Raw genomic sequence first — 9,508 nt, 5'->3', positions numbered from 1 at the left:
CTACGAAATCCCTTCTTTTCACTAAATCGCAACTTGCACTTCTCACAGTTCTGCACTTTCCTTTTTGGCTCTGCGTATCCAAACATAGCCTACGGTGTTTTCTCTCCGGTTCACCTAGCGTTCACCCTCACCGTACCGTACTGCTGTGCTTGCATTTCCCTGTATCCTTTTTCGGCACCCTGCTTACTTCTGGGGCCCTTTTCCTTTTCAGCCTCTGACAAGATTTGCATTCACTCTCTCTCTCGTCTTCACGATTGTTAGTACTCGTACCAGCAGTTGTTTTTTCCTTTTAGTATTTTATGTTTATTGTTTTATATTGTGGTGGAGAACTCCCGTTTCCAACAGAAACCGGTGTTTTGTTCGAGTAGACCCCACACTCCCAAGGGGAGGGCTGAAATCAACCCGGGTCAAGAAAATCGTACAAACGTACTTCTGTGCGTATCTCGAGCCAGGTTTGAACGGCACTGCACATGCAAATTTTGCGCGGACGGATTCACGTGACCATACAGGACTCTAGAAGTGGACTTTTGGCAGCATATCAGTATTTGACCCGGGTCAACTGTCTTCATGTAAACCCTCACCTATTTTGTCTATCGTACAGACTTTCAACCCGGGATGAACTCGACCCGGGTTGAAATTTGTCTTGTAAACACAGCCTATGCCGTCTCGCAGGCACGCGCGCACGTGCACACACACACACACACACACACACACACACACACACACCTTTTTCAAACTTTGGAGCATAGTGCAGGTTTTCGCGCTCTGAGGCTCCCACAGTTTCTCGCCAGGAGCACCGGCATCAGGCCGGCCTGGTTTCAAACACTAGGACTTACGTACTAGTTTGTAGTAGCAGTAGAAAACTAGGTAGGCATCCGATAGCGTTGGGTCACCTCCGCCATGCCTCCAACCAAGAGAACACGAAAAACATGTACTCTTGCTCCAACTAAATCTGCCATTCGTGGACTGGCGGATTCCGAGGTAAAGCTGCTGTGCTCCCTCCCCGGGATCGAGTTGTCGGTTGTAGATGTGATGAAGACGTTAGCAGCATTGGTAACGGAGTCCGCAGACCGCGAGGAACGACTGAATAACAGAATTGACGATTTATCGAGGCAAATTGCAGGGCTGAACGAGGAGGTTGTCGCCCTCAGGGAGTCCGCCATTGCTTCTCCTCGGCCTGCCACAGCTGATGGGGTATTCACACCACAGGCACTTGCACGTTTTACAGGAAGTGACATACGAGAAAAGTGACAGTGTGGATTCACACAGCTGCACTCGACGACAGGCACGTTTGCATTTTTGAATGCTTCACCGACCAGTAGCCATGTGTATTTCAAATTTTCAAAACACACATACAATAATTATCATGCTCTAAAGAGCCGCGTAAAAAATCAAGTCTTGTTTCACGTTTTTTGGTGTAAATAGAGAGGTTAAGTTTCACATAAAAGTCTTACGTCCGTGAACTTTTACGTCAAAAAGTGAAAAAACTCACGTAAAATTTGACGTGTTTTACGTGAGTTGACTGTCCCGCACGTAAGTTTATGACGTGAGTTTTTGGAAGTTTCGCTTGGTTATCCCGACCGAATTTGTGTGAGTTTCCGGAATTTTATCGAGATTTATCAAGTTTGTTGGAAGATTTGATATTTGTGCGAACTAAACCCGAATCCTGCTAGGCAAAATTTCACGTCACATCGCACGTGTAACTTAACCTCTAAAAATTACACGTGACGTGAGATTTGCACCGCGTTTTGAAAAAGGGCAAAAAACGTGTAACTTAACCTCTCAAATGTACTCGTGCACGCCAGGATTATCGTGAAAGTGGGCCCCCAGCTCGCTTTCACTTTTCAACCACTTTCAGGCACTTTTCTCGTTCACAGGTAAAATACCATAGCAACTTTCCGGTGCACGTGGATTTGCCTGTCTTGTGAATACCGCATAAATAGGCCATTCACACGACGGGCAAACTTACTTTTATCGTACCGTTTCCTAGGATATTTACTCGGATACGATAAACTTGGACACACGCGTGCAACTGATTTTTGATCTTGGCCAAGGCCCTTTTGCTCGCGATTATCTTTGCACGCCAGGAAAAGTATCGGTTTTTGAAAGTGCGTACTGCAAATGCAGTGCTTGAACAAAGGAAAATTCAAAATTTAACATTTCCCGGCATTTTCGGGAGGTCACTATGGATACATTGACGGTTGCAAAGTTTCCCCAGCACCGTGTGAACTGGATCACAGTTTGCCCGTGTTATCTTGGTCACACAAGTGCAAATGTTTGCACGTCGTATGAATGGCCTATTAGGCCGCGGTCACACATGCACTTTTTTTGGCGGTTCCGCCAAAGCGTAACTTACGCTTCCACCGCTGCCTCGGCAACGGCGGAGGCGTAAGTTACGCTTTGGCGGAAAGTTTGGATTTCGCTACGACAAAAAAAAATGCGAGCGGAGCCTCCACTTTGGCGGAACCTGCATGGTAATGGCTTTGGAGTTTGGTGTGCTACTTCTGCACTGAGTTCTGGTGTTGTTTGGTTGCCGTTTGATATTCAGCTTTCATATCGTTCTTCTTTGCCAATGAACTGGACGTTCTGGAGATCTCGCAAACGATACTGCATCATTATGAGTGGATAGTTGGTGAGGGAACCCGTCTCCCAACTCATTGGCCCCAATCGCGGATGATCTCCAACTCTCTCCTTCTCTCTCCAAGCAATGCGTCGACCAGAGTATGCAGCACTAGGACTGCAACCAGGGAGGAGTAGAGTACTCTGCCACACCCTCACTGCAACTGCAGGCATCCACGCAGTCGTTAGGGTCGATGATGGATCATGGAGAAGCCAACGACACTCTGCTATACAACTATTTGAAATTGATATTGATGTAAACTAAACTATTATTCAAATACACCTGTACTGGGCCGCAGTGAATGTGCCCCAAATCCACGAGTGTACTTCACAGGAGACATTCAGCAGCCTGTCAGCCATCCATGATAGCTCTGCTTGTACAAGCGAAGGTCGCTTCAACTCGGACAAGAACATCTAAAATTTCATAGGACGTGCTGCATTTGCATTCCCTCCGCCAAAGCGGAGCGTTGAGGAGCACAGAAGTCTACATATATGTGTGACCGCTGCATCCTGTGTTCCGCGAAAGCGACTGCGGTAGTTACGCTTTTCGCCTCCGCAAAAGCGGTGCAAGCTTTTCATGTGTGACCGCGGCCTTACGAACCCCAGAGAACTCGTACTCCGCAGAGTCGACAGCGTACCCGTACGCGCAGGGGCCGGGCCCAGGATGCCACGCGGGCCACGACTGATGAGGGCGACGTGCAGCATGCTCGCCAGCGCAACTTGGAGCTGGAGGAGGACAACAACGAGCCCCAGACTCTGGACATCATTGCTGAAGACAGCTGGCAATTAGTTGCACAGGAACCCCCCAGGGCCAAGAAAGCAGTAATCTTTGTGGGCAACCTAGGTACAAACTGCTCTGAAGAGAGCATCAAAACCTTCGTGAAGCGGCGCTCTGAGGCAATGGGATCAACGGCCAGTGTTCATAACAGCAGCATCCACACAACGCAGACGGGAAAGGTGTCAGCTAGGATTTGTATAGATGCCACAGACCTGAGCCTCGTGACAACTCCGGACTTCTGGCCAAGGCCTCTATACGCCCGGCCATGGGAGTACTGAGACCATCCGAAGCCCAACCGACAACACCCTGCCGGCACTGCGAGAGGTGACCCTACATCTGATGGTGCTGACAGCACTGACAGCGACAGCACGGCTGCTGGCATCCCGCAATGACCAGTGCAGCTCCGCCGCTCCACTGGCTGGTGACTAACGCATTTGGCCTCACCAACAAGCTGGGAGAGCTGCAGCATGCACTGCTCAACGATAACTTCGACATAGCGGTTATCACAGAAACAAATTTCTCGGCCCAGACTGTAGCCTCTGAGACGATATTTCCAGGATACTCGCCTCCCATCCGACGTGACCGGATGCATTTGGTGGCGACATTGCTGTATGGGTGAAGTCCGGCCTCCCAGTGGTGCACCTCGACCAGATTCCCACTGATGACCACGAAGTCCTCTGGCTCGCAGTGAGTCTTTCTACGCAACAATCTGTTGTTATTGGTGCCTTGTATCGGCCTGGATCCTGTGCGGACAATGACACCTGTCTGATTGAGGATCTGTGGCCTCTGGAAGCGACGATGTTCAGGACGCGCTTCAGAGCATTGCCGCTGTGGACTGACTGGTTCTTGAAGGCTGTGGCTGCGTTCGGAACTACCATTTCAGCAGCTTCACGTCGAGCGCAATCCTCCATTACGACGACTAAATCTCGGCGATGAAAATCGAAGGACCTCGGCATTTTTTATATTTGTGCGCTGGCTGCGCTGCACGCGTGACGATCCTGTCGACTGTCGTGCATCAGTCGACAGCTTCCGCAACGGAAAGGACGAGCATCACGTTTGGATACACTGTGATGGGACACATCGTGTGTCGAACCGCGTTTATGCAGCTCCATGTGGTTGGCAGAATATGACTGTCTGCAAGTGGACAAGGAGAACATTAGCTGTGACCCTGGTGCACATGGAAAGCTGGCAATGTGCCTTGGAATAAATTTACTGCAGAATTGGGACAGAGCGCAGCAGTTTATTCTGAACAGACTGAACTACAGCTTAGTGTTCGGTCTCCCTTTGTCTGTTGCACCAAAAGGGAGAGGTGAGGAATCTCCCATGAAACTCACCTACATCCATCGCCTACAAGTTTGTCCTTTCGGAACATGTGGAGCAGTCTGGTGAAGCGCAAACCCTGGGTTACCATATTTTGTTTGTATCTGTGGACTAAGAAGTGCAAGTCCATCGAGTTCATGACGCAACGGATGGCTGTGTTCAACAAGTGTGCGCTGCTCCGGGACGATATTTGTTCTCCTCGTGCAGAGGATGAAAAGAAGTCTGCAACGGAACCACTCCGTGACCATGTTGTCTTTGCACAAAAGGAACGCGAGTTCTTGTTAGGTCAACGCTGCAAGAATTTGCTGGACAATGTTGCCCGGTTTTGTCTGGATAACAAGGCAGCCTTCATTGAATGTCTTGGCCAATACTAAAGGCTTATACGCAAAACTGTTGCTGCTTTCAGCGACGCTGTAGATAATGCATTCTACAAGGCATATTCCATGTTGGACAATGCCATAGAAATCATGGTCTCTATGTACTTTCAAATGTGATATCCAGCTTCATCTTCCACAGAGTTGTTCTCTAGACCCCAGTGATTGATTTTCAAGAAAGAAAAAAATTCCAAAAATTTGCCCTTAGACACGGTATTGCATGCACTGGCCCATATGTTTATTGTTCCTCCTTTGCTGTGTTGGTTTAGAAAATCGTGGACTAACAGGTTGAAGTCATTGAACTACTTCCAAAAGTTGTATCGACATCAACAGGATTACGATTTCAGTGCAATATGATGCAGGATGACCTTATCACGATAACCCATGATTATAAACCATTATAAACACAGAATCAACAAAAAACATCTGCAACACGCACCTGGTTACATTTCTCAAATAAATCTGATCCAGGGTGGGGAAATCTGAAATATCTGAAAGGCAAGACAATTTTATGACAGAGTCATGAAATTCTGCAACAGCAACATTCACAGCATGACCTCCGTATAAAAAAAAGTATCACCACGGTCCATCACTACTCACATGTTTCCCCGCAGAAGAACATGCAATTGCATTATGCTAGTGCCATTTTCTGCAAGAAAAGACTTGCACCTTAATGCGTATAATACGGTATTGATATGATGTGAAGGCCATCATTTACATATTGATATAGGGCATTCCATTGATTGGTGACAGAAAAAAAACAAAAGAAATTATAGCAATAAAAACTGCTTTATGGCAGTTTTCTAAAAAAAGTTATTGTGTTCTAGTCCATGGACCCCGTCTAAAAAGTAAGAAATTAACGAAATGTGATAGCCGAAAATTAAAATTTCACACAAAACCTCACAATAATCACACACAGAATGAAAAGCTATATGTAGAAGACCTTTTCCCCTCGTGATCCTCTTTCCTATGCATACATGACATGCATGTTGCCAATTGTTGGTGCAGTACAAGTTTAATGTTGAAAGCAGCATTTCAACTGTTGTGATTATTGTGAGGTTTTGTGTGAAATTTTAATTTTCGGCTATCACATTTCGTTAATTTCTTACTTTTTAGACGGGGTCCATGGACTAGAACACAATAACTTTTTTTAGAAAACTGCCATAAAGCAGTTTTTATTGCTATAATGTAGCTGGACATAGCAATGCCCAACGGCCCACATAGTTTGTCACGTACGGCGGAATCACCGCGGCTTTCCTTGTCCAGCCAGTGTTATTTAGTGCCAAACCTCTTCGGACAAAACTAAATTCCCCGCCGGCGAGTTTTCTGTTCAGTCTAGGATGTACAATGCACGATGTAGATACAATGTTGTTTAGCTTAGGCCTTGGGGTACCACCCAGCCCCGGTTACCTCGCATGGTTCGAGCATGATGAGTAACCAAGACAAAGGCTGGCACATGGGTCATGGGCTCGGCTTTGGCAGCAGTTCAATGATTTGCTTTCTACACGACTTGCACGATGCCTCATGAGTTCAGCCAACACTGGATGTGGCTTCAGCAATCAACGGATGATGTCAGATATTGTGTTATGACTTTCTCATGAGTCATAACGGTCATGGTGTACACGTACATGTACATACTGCAGTCTGCACTGCTGGAGCATCCTGATAAACTGTCTGTGCCCGTGAGTGGGATTGGCAATCACAGTGTGTCTACAGACACTCTGCTAGTGCACACAGTCCACACTACACATTTGGGCATGTGTATGTACATGTATGTCCATGTATGATGATGACAGCATTTGGCTGTGATTTCACAAATTTTCAGTGTACAGTCAAACCTCGTTAGGACGAACTTCAAGGGACTGAACAAATTTGTTTGTCTTATCGGGAGTTCTTCTTATCCAGATCTGGCAAAAATCGATAATATTATTATGCATATCAGATGGATTGTATTTACGTGAAGGTGCATGCTGTGGTAAACGTGTACATGGGAAGCATGTCATTCTTAGCATAAGCCAGAAACAGGTAAGTACAATGACAAAGTGCAATGAATCACGACTGTGTGGAAAGTTCGTACAACGCACTGATTGATTTGTTCAACACGCTTGAAAGCAATTTGCACTGTACGTACAATATGACCTCGACTATTGAAAAAAAGAAGAAGAAAAAAAAGCAGCCAGCGCACGCGCACGCTCGTGGACCGAAAGTTCGTACTACATGTACATGACCACACTGACTTTGTTCAAATCACACTTGAAAATAGTTCGTCTTCGCGAAAGTTCGCTGTACAGAAGTTCGTCGTAAACGAATAATTTTGACTTGAATTGATGCCTGGCCAACCATAGGATTGGCCTTAGTTCGTACTAATGGAAAGTTCGCCTTATCAGTGTTCGTCCTAACGAGGTTTGACTGTACTTTTATTTTCGGTACTTTCGGTGCGTCTGTTAGAACCTAAAATTTCAATACACCGAACAAACGCTAACGCACATAATCCAATAGGGAACTGCTTCTCTGTACGTAAAATGTCCGTTCACCTAGCCTGGCATTTTGCCCTCATACCGGAAACATTGAGCACCATAAATTTCTGAAGTTAGAGCATATCATCACAAGATTGGGGACACATAGCATCGAGAACCGTGCACCAGAAACCAGTTGGTAGAATCCCAGTTGTGCAACCATCTGAACCTTCTACCACGTCAGGCCCGCCGGAACCCGCGGTCACATCTGGTTGGTCAGGCCATGGCTGGACCCACGTTATGACCACCAACGCGAGTTCAGTGCTGGTTAGATCATGTGTACCCACCATATCAGGCACAAAGTATATGAACCGTTTACATTGAACGGCTAGGGTACGGCCCGACCGGATCAATCAAAACCTCCTTCCCCTGTCCTGCATCCTGAAGACTCAAGAGTGCGTGGTTGTACTCTTGCCTGCATGTATGTGCACTTTCTGAGTTGGCTAATCACGACGGTTTGGCCCAAGACTATAAAGACTAGGCTGGCATGGTCATCATGTACGCATCACGTCACACGGTATGACGATATGCAAGGGCAGTTCAAGTGTGTTTGTATACGATGTCGTATGCTTGCACACTGCCTACAGAATAGATTGCACGGTGCACTAGTACTACAGGTCGTCCCTCGTTAATACATAATCTCTGGGACTTGACAAATGTTATGTATTAACGGGGTTTATGTACTAAACGGAAGTGTACATAACTTGCTTGTGTACCAGAATTTTTCACTTTTTTCAACTTTTCTGAGTGTTTCTTGCTACCACGACTAGGCAGCGAGATATTCTTGATTCCCTCGATATAACATAAAAATTATGTTATAACGGTCACAGTTAGCGAAGATTCTACAGTTTACATGAGACATGGCCAGCCGCACCTGTACAGTCGCTCAAAAACTCCCCGGGAAGAGTACTACGTCGCCTGTACAGTCACTCGAAAAAAACAGAGCTTTGTCGGTTTGTGATGTGCGCTCTGATTTCTGAGCTAATTGCGTCCACAAGTAGAAACTAGAACACAATGTGCCTCTACTGGAAGCCCAAAAGACCAACAAATTATGTACTATTGAGGTAGGTGACATACGGGTACGGAGAAATGTTATGTACTAACGGGGTTTATGTACTAACGAATTATGTACTAACCGACAAAATTTGTATGGAAGTGACCACGTTTCGTCCGGGACTTGAGATTTCTTATGTACTAACGGGGTTTATGTACTAACCGGACTCGTATTAACGGGGGACGACCTGTAGTACACTCTCCAGTCATTTGCCATGATTTGGACCATTCAGATACAGACTCAGTGTAGAGAGCACAGCCTGACTCAGTCACTTTCATGTCACCAGTGAAGGACAGTAGTCAGGGAGTCAGTAGTCACACTGCATGATGATGTACATGTACCTACTTTGTACAGTTGTAGTACCTTGTGTGGTTTTACTGCTTTACTGCTTTACTGCTTTAGTTTAGATCAGGGTCAGGGACTAATCATAGAACTCCCTGGTTTTGCCATCATCTGGCCTGGGTGCGCATCATTCCTGATCTTTTCACGTGTGTGACTTAGTCTGAGCATGAAGCCTGGGCAGCTAGCACAAAACCTACCACTACACTAGTCACTACAATGTACACTTGTGCATGATTTTACGGTGGGTGTAGTGACAACTAACTTTGTAGTGCCTAGTGGCAGTAGCGCTAGCGCCGTGACCATCAACACCAGAACACTGAGACTGAGAGTCTGTACTCGTAGCTAGCTGCATGACTGACTGACTGACTGACTGTGCAGAAGTCGATTGCGCAACCATTGCCATTGGCATTATAACTGTTACCGGTTACCGGTGTGTCTTGTACTGCAGTGCTGGTAACTGAAATCCGACCCCAACCGGTGTGTCTTGTACTGCAGTGCTGGTAAC

Source organism: Sycon ciliatum, chromosome 10 (genome assembly GCF_964019385.1).
Source record: "Sycon ciliatum chromosome 10, ocSycCili1.1, whole genome shotgun sequence".
NCBI lineage: Eukaryota > Metazoa > Porifera > Calcarea > Leucosolenida > Sycettidae > Sycon > Sycon ciliatum.
This window is presented reverse-complemented; position numbering follows the sequence as displayed.